This window comes from Diabrotica undecimpunctata, chromosome 4 (assembly GCF_040954645.1).
Source record: "Diabrotica undecimpunctata isolate CICGRU chromosome 4, icDiaUnde3, whole genome shotgun sequence".
Taxonomy (NCBI): Eukaryota; Metazoa; Arthropoda; class Insecta; order Coleoptera; family Chrysomelidae; genus Diabrotica; species Diabrotica undecimpunctata.
This window is the reverse complement of record NC_092806.1, coordinates 104,084,467-104,097,123: the sequence shown is the minus strand read 5'-3', so window position 1 is coordinate 104,097,123 and position 12,657 is coordinate 104,084,467.

The window sequence follows — 12,657 nt, the reverse complement described above, 5'->3', positions numbered from 1 at the left end:
AGCAAACTTGGTATACGACTTGTCCACTAAAAGCCGTGTAGACAGTGAATATTATTTCTCTCTTTCTGATTTTCAAAAACTTTAATATTTTAAAAATATTCTAAACCTGCTTTTAAGTTTTCAGTTGACTTGCTTAAAGTTGACGTTGGCTTTCTGTCTGGAAATTTTTTCTTACTCATCCATTGTCTCTGCTTTTTTCTTCAACTTGTCAATTAAGGAAGTGTTTAAACCAGTTCTTAATTTTATAACGCAACCAAGTTTGAATTGTTTTTACTGAAGGTAATATAAAGTTAAGAGATCTAATTAAAAATTTGTAACAACTAGGAGACTTATAATAAATGGCCAGTTCTGGCCATTTATTATAAGTTTTTTTTATATTATTCTGGCCATTTCGATATTTTTCATTGTGACTCTATTTTGAACAAGTTTGTGTAAAAACTGCATATTAACAAAGTGTGCAGGTATTTACTTTTATTTTCTAACAGTATCTGTAACATAATTTTGGTTGCCGATTTTCTGTTTTTTGTTGTTCCTCTACAAAGCTGATTGTTCTTCTGACGGCACTTCTTCTTTAAAGCATTTACTAGATACTCCAATTTTTTACCTTCTCCGTCAATTCAGTTTCAAGTTTTGTGGGCAAATTAATTTCAAAACTGGAAATATCACTGAGACAACTACTTGATCACTTAAGCGATGGAGGTGACCTAACCATACAATCGCCACTTTGTAGATCTTTTACGTTTCGTACCGCAATAAACGTATGTAGAGCATACTGGTGATGTATCACCTAAAATAGGTAATCATTGAAATGTATGTGTAATTTTAATTAAAGCAAAACAAGCATCTCCATTATTTCTGGAGTGATACTAACAACGCATTCATATTTAAAAAAGTCTCTTTTGATTTAATTGTATAAAAAATATATACATCACTCAATATCAACTGATTTTATACAAAATATATTTTAATAGTATTATTCTCATTGACAAAGCGCATTAGGCAAACATAAAAATATTTCTAAAGTTGAGTACTCACCTAAATAAGTTAATAAAGCTAACTGTGTAAATTTTAGAGGAACAGCATTTTTCCTTAATAACTTTCTTTGGCCACTTTGGTAAATATGTTCCACTGCAAAATATTGCTGGCAAATTACCCTCTGTTTCAGGTCACTGATATCCATCAATATAATATCAATATTCCCGCAGTTTTTTTGCCAAATTTTTGTGCGCTCTACGTCTTACAGGGGAAATTTAAAGATAGATATATTACTATTTGTTCCATCGTTTCTTTCAAAATATCCCGCGTAAACACACTTACGAGTTAAAGAGGTCATTTTATTTAAAACGTCCTTTTTTTTATAAAATTCCGCTATAACTTGTCACAACACTTGTCACAGATAATACATCTATAGTGTAAGTTCGGCCCTGCCATTACTCCTACCTCCTCGCAAGTTAGAGAGAGAATGAGAAATCTCGATACGGTTTTCGAGTAACGCCATCTAGTTGTTGATACGTCTTTCGGTTACCACGAGGTGAGCTATCTAGTGGGTGGATTATAATCAATGGAATAACAAAGATAATATTAATATTACACATAGCATAATATTTAGAACATATAGAATTTTATTTATTATTTTATTACATATTACTTTATTACATATAGAATAACAAAGATGTTATTATAGATTGTCTCAGTGGCTAGTCTGTACAGGGTAAATGCACAACATCGATACCATACTTCTTTGCAAACCTGTATTAAAATAAACGTCACTTTTTACTACTTAGCAGCCTAATCCATCTTTTGTGTTGAGGGTAGGTTAAGTACTAATGCCCACTAACGACTCTGCCAGGCTTTAGCTACCAGGGGTTCTCAAAGATGAATAATACTTGGGTTAAATTAAAATAAAATAGAAATTAAGAAATGCCTTTTATTTATGTCACACAAGCAGTTTGTTTTTAATTCTACAGTATGTGCTAGCGATACAAACCATTTGTTTATATATTTAAATAAAATCTAATCAAATAAAACTAAAATATAAAGAAACATTTTATTTATGTATTGTTCCGTTCAAAAGTTAAGCGGGAAGGACTTTTAAATACCGCACTGTATATGTTGGCAATAACAAAACGAAGAAATATCCGAAAATAAAACTAATAAATAAGTTGAAAATAAAAGAAGTTATTGTATTTAATTTCGTGTGTAAATAATCGTAATTGTACACCATTATATTTAGTTCCTTTTTCTGTCAATCGCTATCACATTTAGTTTCTGCTTCACTATCATCATTATCATTATTATCGTCACTGTCATCACAATTTCGACATTTTTTTTTCTGTTGCTATTACGTGGTTTACGTAGTTTTTCCATTTCTCTGGCGTAGTGACCAGGGACGCTGCTGTAATTAAATTTCACATTTCAGCTTCTTTAAAATTCGCGTTATGTCCAGCTATATACCGTTTCACTTCACTATAGATTATAGATTATTTGTAAGGATAAACAAAATTATAGTATTTATTTTACATAACCTCCAATGTTTTTGCTTTTATTTAATTAATGAAAAATTGTGCTATACAGCGTTCTACGTTAAGAACATAACATTGCGGAGATGGGGCCATGTATTTCTTATGGACGATAGAAGCGCAGCGATGCCACGATGAACACAAGCACGATTCAGGGTTGTATAATTTGTATTTTCGTTTTCACAGACATAATTCAAATAATTGTTTTTTAACGTAATTGGCCAAAAGTGTCCATTCGAAACAAGAGATGAAAAGTAGGGAAAACGATTTTAATTAAATAAATAGTATTTACAAAAGATAATTTTATTTTATCTTATTTTAATTATAGTAACGACAGTTTATTTGTTTTTCGGTAAGAATATTATATACCATGAATCATAGAAATCAGTAGAAAATATTGCTTAGTTAAATCATGCACTTTGCCGACTATTAAAGATTTAAAAGCAAATAAAAGGACCGCTTGGAATGCATATATGTATCTAATTACTAATTGCAACTTAAAATAATACGGTGTGCGTATGTTAGCGATTTTATGTCGTTCTCTGAGACTAAATAATGATAATAAGGCTTTGTGGTTCTTCAGTTGTTATTCTGACTTTACAGTTAAATGTTAAATGAAAATGGAAATTCGAAAAATATATCGACAATCTAGTAAACCGCATGCCTGAGAGTTTTGGCAACACTGATCTCCATAAGCCTAATGGTATTTTCTTAACATGAAACGCTATATAGTAACGTAACTTTTTTTAATTGGAATTTGTCTTTCATATCATCGATAATTTAGCAAGTACAAGTGAAACGCAGCTTATGCAAAAAAATAAAAAGTTGACAGATGCGGAGTTATTCCAATTGTTAGAAGACAAGAATTCTGATGAATGTTTATTATCCAGTTTAGAGGACAACCCGAGTGACGAAAAAGAATCTGATAAAAAAGTGAATGTAACAGTGATTTAAGCTTATTTGATGAAAATGCACAACAATCGATAGAATCTCATGACTAGTGAAATAATGACGATAAATGGTACGAAGTTGACTGTATTCATTTATATATAGTTTCCTCCATCTTGATATATAGTTTCCTGGTAATTAATCATATATTTCTATGATAATAGTTATCCTCGAACAAGAACCGAACTCACTTCTTTTCATGTATACAGGAAACTTACCGATGATGAAATTTTACAACTGATTGTAGAGGAGACTAACAGAAATGCTGCATAAGTAAAAAATGCATAACGTTATAGCAGATAATCCAAAATTCATACATGGAAACATACCAATACAAAAGAAATTTTAAAATTTTTGGGTTGTGTTATGTACTTATATGGGAATTGCCAAGCTTCCCAGAATTGCTGATTATTGAAGTAAGTCACCATTGTATAATTTTACTTTTATCTCTTCGCTAATGACCCTGAACAGAGTTTGAGCTTCTTTTGAGATTCTTACATTTTGCTGATAACACACCAAACGATCGTTGCCATAAAAATTAGAAAACTATTTTAAATGACACAATTACTACGTTTTGCTCAACAATAAATTCCTGGCTCAATACTAGTTGTTGATAACAGTATGATTCCCTTTCGAGGAAGACTACCTTTCAAACAATATAATACCTTCAAAGCGTCACCGCTATGGCTTGAAACTGATTAAATTATGTTTTTCTACAGGTTATACCATGAAAATATTTATGTATACCGGCAAAATGGCTAATAAAGGGCAGTATTTATTGGGAAAAATTGTAATAGATTTAGCAAAAGACTGGCTACAAAAAAGAAGAGTTGTAATAACTGATAATTACTACACGTCTGTGCCATTAGTAAAACAATTATTAGATACTAATAGTCACTTATCAGAGACACCACGTAAAAATAGAAAATATATTCCAGAAGATATACTTTCCGTAAAATTAAAAAATGAAGAGATAAGTGGAAAGGAACATCGTGATGGCATTGTTATAGACAAATGGCACGATAAAAGTAATGTGCTCTTCTTCACGAGCAGAAAAGGAATCGATATGAAAGAGACAGGTAAACATAAGAAAGATGGTGTAGCTATAATTAAACCTAAAGCAGTTATAGACTGCAACAAAGGAAAAGATGGTGTTGACGCCTCATATCAACTCGCAAGCTTTTTCTCACCTGTAAGAAAAGCTGTTCGCTGGTACCATAAAGCTGCAATTAAATAATAATAATAATAATAATAATAATAACGTTTATTTCCATGAAATATACAATTAATAATATTACAATAAAATAATTAAATGACAATAAAATTTTAAAAAATATTACTTTTACTTTGTAGTTCTGTAATTGGTTCAAGGTAAATAAACAGTAGTGCCCATTAAAACAATTAAGTTGAGCATGGGCCATTTTTTAAATTGCTTATTTATATTGGTCCTACAGAAAGGCCTGTTTTACTACTTTATTAGTTATAATTATTACCTATATTAAGATAAAACAAAAAAAATAACAAAAAAATTTTTATTAATTAATTAACAAGAGAGAGACAATTCATGCATGCAATCAACCAAGATAATAGCATATATAAATTTTTAAGATTTCGCAATCTATTCTTGATTTGACATTAGTTATGACCTAATTGGTCTCAAAAAGGTGGCTGAACAGTTGTCTATGATTTTGTTTCAAATACCTAGTAAACAATGTCTTAATCATTTTTTGCGAGTTAATAGTGATTAGGTATGTTTTGTAAATTTCAGGGAGCAAATTGTAGATTTTTCCTTGTAAATACTCAAAATTTCGTTTACCAACTGTTTTCTTTGCAATATTTAATTTGACAAAAGACTGTGCTCTATTTCTCGTATGATAGGTATGCCCTAATGGTGTGAGTAAGTGTTTATTTTTGTATAAATTGGTGATTATTGTAAGAATATATAACTGTCTTGTATCTAACATTTGAGTTTCGGTATAAAGATCATTAGTAGGGTATCTCGAAGGTCTATTGTAAATAATTTTTAATATTTTTCTCTGGATAATGTCTAATTGGTGGAGGTATGTATTTGCAACTCCACCCCAACTAAGGATTCCATAACGTAGACGCGATTCTACCAAAGAATAGTAAATAACCTTCAGATGATGGATATCCAGTATATTACGTAAATATCGCATTTTGTACAATAGACATCTCAATGTTTTACACGTTTGGTTTATGTGTATATCCCATCGTAGATACGAGTCGATTTGAACACCAAGGTATTTTGTGTTACTCACTGCATTAATACTCAGATTTTTTATTTTTATAAATTTGTAATCTGGTAGACCACTCTTATAGCTTGTAAATGGAACATAAACTGTCTTATCCATATTTACTGTAAGAAGTTTGTGGTTAAATATATCAATAAGTCTTCCTAAGTCATGTTCCATTTTTCGCTTTAGTTCCATCCACGTGTCTGCAGGGTACAAAATTGCTGTATCATCTGCAAAACTTAATATCTCACCTTCAGTCCGGTAAGTAAGAATATTGTTTATGTACAGTATAAATAATATGGGTCCTAGTACAGTACCTTGTGGTATACCAAAATGTATGCTTTTAGCACTACTCAATTTCCCTTCTAGTCGCACTCTTTGATATCGATTTTTTAAGTAGCTTTCCATTAAGTTAAATGTGTTTCCTCTTATACCAATGTCTGCTAAAGTATCTAATAGTTGTGAGTGACTAACCGTATCGAACGCCTTTGCCAGGTCTAGGAATACACAAGCTGTTGGTGTACTGCTGTCAACTAAATTGTAAATTTTGTTAGATAGATACGATATTGCATTTTCCGCGGATACTCCCTCCCCAAAAACCATATTGTTTGTTTGAAATTAACTTATATTTTTCTAAGTATAATACTAGATGATATTTTATAGCCTTTTTCAATATCTTGCAAAGTGAAGTGATTAGTGAGATTGGTCTGTAATTATTTGTTAATTTTGGATTGCCTTTCTTATGAATGGGAATCACCACTGTTTGCTTAAGTTGTTCGGGCCATTTGCCGCTAGAAAATACATGATTTAATAAATAAGTAATGGGACCAGTTAGTATTGGCGATAGTTCTTTAAGTACTTCAGATTTAATACCATCTATTCCTGGAGCTTTGTTCGATTTTAATGAGGCTATAATCTGAACAACGTCATTTTCATCCACAGGTAATAAAAAGAAGGAATTTATTGTAACGTTTCTCTTTGGTGGTCGAGAAGGAGGTTTTATTATCTTCTGAGCATATGTTTCTCCAACTTTTGAAAAATATTTGTTAAATTCCTCGGCGATCTCATTTGTGTCGGTAATACTTTGGTTATTTGCAGTAAATATTTCTTTGATATTTTGAGTATTAACATTTTCACTATTATAGTTATTTACTATTTTCCACATATTTTTTGAAGACTTATTATTTTTCATAATTTCTTTTATAAAGTAATTTTTCTTTGTCACCTTAATAAGTGTGTTCAATTGTTTACGGTACTCTAGGTAAGCTTTCCTTTTTTGTTCATTTGTTGGATGATTTATGTGATCTTTATACAGTTTATTTTTTTTATTAATTGATTTGACTAGTCCTGCTGTAATCCATTTTTTTCGCTTTTCATTTGCGTGTTTTATTTTGATGGTTTTAGTATGTTTAATTATATAGTCATTTAATGTCTTTATTAGATATTCTGTTATGTCATTCGTATTTTTTATATTATAATACTCAGTCCAATCAAAATTTTTGATATCCATTTTTAGGGTCTTATAATTAATTATTTCTCTAGTTTTTTGTTTTAAATATTTGATACTGTTTACAGGTATGCTGATTAAAGTTGCTTTATGATCTGTAATGCAAGTATCTAGGACATCTGCTTTGCAAGTATTTATTGTCTGTTCAGATTTAAATTTAACAAAAATGTGATCTAAGCAGTTCTTTTGCCTCGTTGGTTTATTAATAATAGAAACAAAGTTATGTTGTGAAAAATTATTTAAGTAAGCATTAGTTATTTCATTATTTTCCAATATGTTTATATTAATATCACCTAACAAAATATGACAATATATTGAAGCCGTTTTTGTTTCCTCTAGGTATTCATTTAGTTTTGATACAAAATACTCAGTATTTGTTGAAGGTGGACGGTAAAGCGAAGTTATTAATATCCTTATTCCGTTATTATACATTATACATGTTTGTATCACTTTATGGTCCCTTATGTTTACAATTTCTGTGCAATAATCTAGATCATTGTTTATATATATAACTGTTCCATCATTTCTATTTATATTTCCTTGATTATAAACTGTATGATACCTATCAAGTTTATGACACTCATTGCCGTCATTTTTAAATGTTTCCGTAAGTACAATACAGTCAAAATCACAGTCTAGTTCCCTTACTATTACCTCAAATTCATCAATGTTCTTAGATAGGCTCCTGATGTTTTGATGCAGTATCTTAAAATGTAGGCGATCATCATGTAAATATTGTTTAAGATTTTTTAGATCATTGATCTCCTTAGTTGCGAATGGTATGTAATTGATGTCCCTTATATAAGCATCCATTATACAATTAATTGCACAAGTTCTCTCTCAATATTTCTAATAAAGATATTTTAACAAAAATGTCATCAAAATGTATATAAAATAGTTATAAAAATTTTTAGTTAAATTAAAAGAAAGACAAAAAATAGAAAAACAAAAATGGACAAAACTATAATTAAGTTAAATATATCGAATAAGAATATATAATTTATAAAGAATGTAATACAGCAATAAATGATAACTAAACGCCAAATCTATTGTACCAATGAGAATGTTATTAGTACCAGTTAAATATATAACAATATACAGTTAAAAGACAATAATTAGATAAAAATAATATAACATATACAATAAAAGTACATGCAAATACAAAAATAGAGAACACTAAAAAAAAAGAAATATAAATCTTATTTGAGCCTAATTTATTGATTTTTTCTGTACAAAAATACTAAGCTGAAATTAATAATTTATGTAACGATTGAACTTTTCGAATTTTTTCTGGTTCTATTGGCGATATTGAGATCCGTATTGTCTTTGTTAGAATTACCTGTTTTTGGTGTTCCTTGATGTGTTAGTTTTTGATTTGATGTTAATTTTATTTCAGTCTGTTGTGGTTGTGATTTCTTGTATCCGTGTTTTTCCTGAGATGATGGGTTTACCGGTTGTTTGAGTCTCACGCCAGTTTTATGGATAACTGGTGTTTGTAGTTGTGGACTTTCAACTTCTCGTTCGACTAAAGTAGTTATAGGGGTGCTAGGTTCACTTTGTGTACGATGTTCGCTTCGTTTCTCTTCTTCGGTGTGGTCCAGATATTTTAAATCTTCTATTGTATACTTTCTACCATTTACAATTAGAATATCTTTTTTAACGTAACAGTTTGGTTCGTTGCTTTCTTTGAACTTGAGTAGATATTTTTTTATAAGTTTGTGCTCTTGCCTTTGAATTTCTGTTTGGTCGTTAACAATGCTTATTTTTGAACCTTGTAGGTTTTTTTTATTTTGAAAAATTAATTTTTTTGTGAGGTACGACAGAAACTCTATTTTAATTGGCGCAGATTTACCTCTTCCCAGTTTATAGATATTGTTTATATCACGCTCGTTTATTTTTATTTTTAATAGACTATTTATCAACTCTAGTATCACATGAAAGTCGAAGATTTCTTCTGTACTATCCAAACCAAATATGATAATATTGTTTCTTCTATTTTGTCTCTGAAGTAGTTCTATTTGTTGTCTTAGATGCGAATTTTCTCTTTCAATATCATTCACTTTTCGTTTAAATTCTTCGATTTTTAGTGAGAGTCTCACCTCGCTAGCATCGATTTTACTTAAAATTTCATTATTTCCTGCCTTTATAGCATCTTCCAGTTGTTTTAAATTTTCTGGTTCAGGTTGATGCATAATTTACAAATTTTCGTGCGTGGCCACCTTTAGTTTGAATTCTTGTTTGGTATAAAAAAAGTTAGTATTGATAAATTATTATTGTATCGTAGATTAGGATTATTCTTGTTTTTTAGCTTTTATCTCATTAGTTACTGGTTCAATCAGATTTATTATATCATTAACAAGTAGTGTAGTAAATATATATCAACTTACAGTAGTCTGAATTTATTATATTTGCTTTATTCCTTCTGTTATGTAGCAATTTTTGGGAACGTGTGTTGTTAACGTGGCACTACACTAATTACTTATATAATTTCTTCAACACACCAAAACAGCAAGTTATCTCATTTTGTAAAACACTAATCTTTAGTTTAGTCAATTACAGTCCGATGCCTGAACCTATTACTACCGAAAAGCATTTGCTTGTTAAATTTGACGACAAAACTATGAACAATAGGAAGAAGAGAAAACGTTGTAACCAATGTTACACTGAAACAACTGCAACAAAAGGCAGTAAAGAAACTCAAAAGACATCCAAACTTGTTTCTTCGTTTTGTTATGTCAGCGAAAAGTTTTACTGTGTGACATGTTTCACTAAAAATCATTAAGTTGTTCAAGATCACCGGTGATACTAGTGGCACATACGTGTGTTATATGGTACTGCAGTGCCATTAGCATCACCCGTGATCTTGTTATTGTTTTTTTTCAATTGTAAGAGTGTAAACTTAATTTGTATTATCAACTGTTTGTAAGAATAAATATTATTTTGTAAGCATGTTTCACTTTGGAACCTGGAAACTTACCCAACACTCTTATGGTGACAGCCAATGTGTAGAAACTTTATTTGTAAAAACACTTAAGAAGTGTGGGCATTTTATGTAGAAATAACTGAAAAAGAATAAGGGAATACTTACATCTCTAGGTTTATTGTCATTTGTAATGTCAAGAGTAATCGCAATAGTTTGAAGATACAGATCTATTCTGTATTAAATTTAAAGGATGTTTTCAGTATTAATCACGACTTGGATCACACTGTATATATCGGTATATGTATTATCTTATTTGAAGGCGTTTGTCCATTTTATTTGAAACTGAAAACATTCCGCTATTCGTTTTCATTCTATTAAAATGAAAGCATTTAACCATACGAGATAGTTGTATTCCAACATCAGTTTATCACTAAATAAGTGGACGATTAAACAATGTAATTAAAAAAATAGCAATACTTACTTAAATAAAAATTGTATTTCATTTATGGATAAACTCCAAGAAATCTTTTACAAATCGGACAGTAATGATAGTGAGATTTACATGAAGATATACAACAGGGTATCCAAAAAAGTGGACAAAATGTCAAACACAAAATTGCGGTAAATATGTATGTCAACATATTTGGTACACTAACAACGTAAGTAACAATATGGTTTCCGCAGTAAGGGCATATGGCAACAACTGGAGTAGGTCCAAAAATAATTATAGTGGTTCGTTGTCTCATTAAAAAACGTAAATTTTTCCTTAAAAAAATTCGTCAAAATCTTAAAATCAGTGGTAAAAATTACATTCTATAAATTTAGATAACATTCTTGTTTTACGATTTTTTACATTTTATAATTCTTGACAATTACAACTGACACATATCACAAATCCCATAATAGTCCTGGATATCACGGTAAAAATAGTAGAATGCCTCCGATCATTTTTGCTTTTTGCTTTTATACTAAGGACGTAATAGCAACAGAAAAAAAATGTGGGAAATTGACAATTTGTTGGATGATATCGAACTAATTGTTATAAATATAAATAACGGAGATAGTGATGACTGTGACGATAATAATGATAATGATGATAGTGAAGCAGAAACTAAATGTGACAGCGACTGACAGAAAAAGGAACTAAATATAATGGTGTACAATTACGATTACTTACACACGAAATTAAATACAATAATTTCTTTTATTTTCAACTTATTTATTAGTTTTTTTTATTTAGAAAAAAAAAACATAATCCACATCAACCACGCAGGGTTATTAGTGGAGTAACGTGCACAAGAGTTCATTTTATTTACATTAAATATATGTATATAAACGTAAATCTTTTAAATAATTAATTACATGGTCAGTGTTTATGGTTAAAGTGGTTTTGATGTCATCTGAGATTCCATATTTCTTCTTGTTTCTTCGTGATACTGACAGTCAATCATAATATGCTTCACCGTCAATGGGAGACAATAGTTTCTGCAGGTTCGAGAAATTTCTTTGTTGATTAAGAATTTATGGGTCAGTGCAGTGTGTCCAATTCTTAGTCGGTCAGTTATTACTTGGTCCTTTCTATTGGATGGATTATTCGAGATGGTCTTCACAAGGGGATAAATCTCATATAGTTTGATTCCTGAATCTTTCCAGTAGTCTTGTCATATGTTCATACAGTGGTCTTTAATTAGGTTTTTGAGATCGGAGTATGGGTAATTTCTTGATTTGGTTGTGTATTGTGAGTTTATTCGACTTGTGTTTTCTAGATTGTCCAGTTTCTCATTTCCAGTTATTGCTACATGCGACGGTACCCAGATAAATGCTACTTCTTTTCGAGTTGATTGAATTATATTTATCTCATTTTTTAAAGCCTAAAATATTAGATTTGTAGGGTATATTTGTTTTACACCTAATAGGGCATTTAATAAGTCAGTGATGATGACACATTTATTCTCACTACGCGTTTTGAAGAAAATTAAGGCTTCCAAAATGGCTCTGGTCTCGCCTGTGAGGATGCAAGCAGTTTGAAGGTATGGATATAGTGTGAGTAGTGTATTTACACTAGTATGCAGAAGCGTGTCTGTTATAAGCTTTAGAGGCACCACTGAAAATTTGGAGATAATTAGGATAATGAGATATTACTTCGGAGTACAAGTGTTTAATGAAAATCATCCCTTGATTATCCCTCAACTAGTGATGATTCGTCAGTTTTGTCAGCTGAAGAAGGGTTAGGGTTTATTTTTTTCTCTAGTTGGGTGACATTATTTCTTAACCTAGAATTTTGTGTGTAACATTATTAAGGATCTGAATTAGTTCCTCTGGTGCATTGGAGTAATCTTTAGAAGTTAATTCAGGGTTATGAGAGTTTAAAACATTTTCCATTAGATCACATATTTCATTGAAATTTAGTATAAAAGGAGGTGATCTATTTTCGATTTTGTCTTTGATGGATTCTAGAGAGTGAATGACATCTTCGCGGGGAGTTTTGGAAGAGGTTTTGGGTTT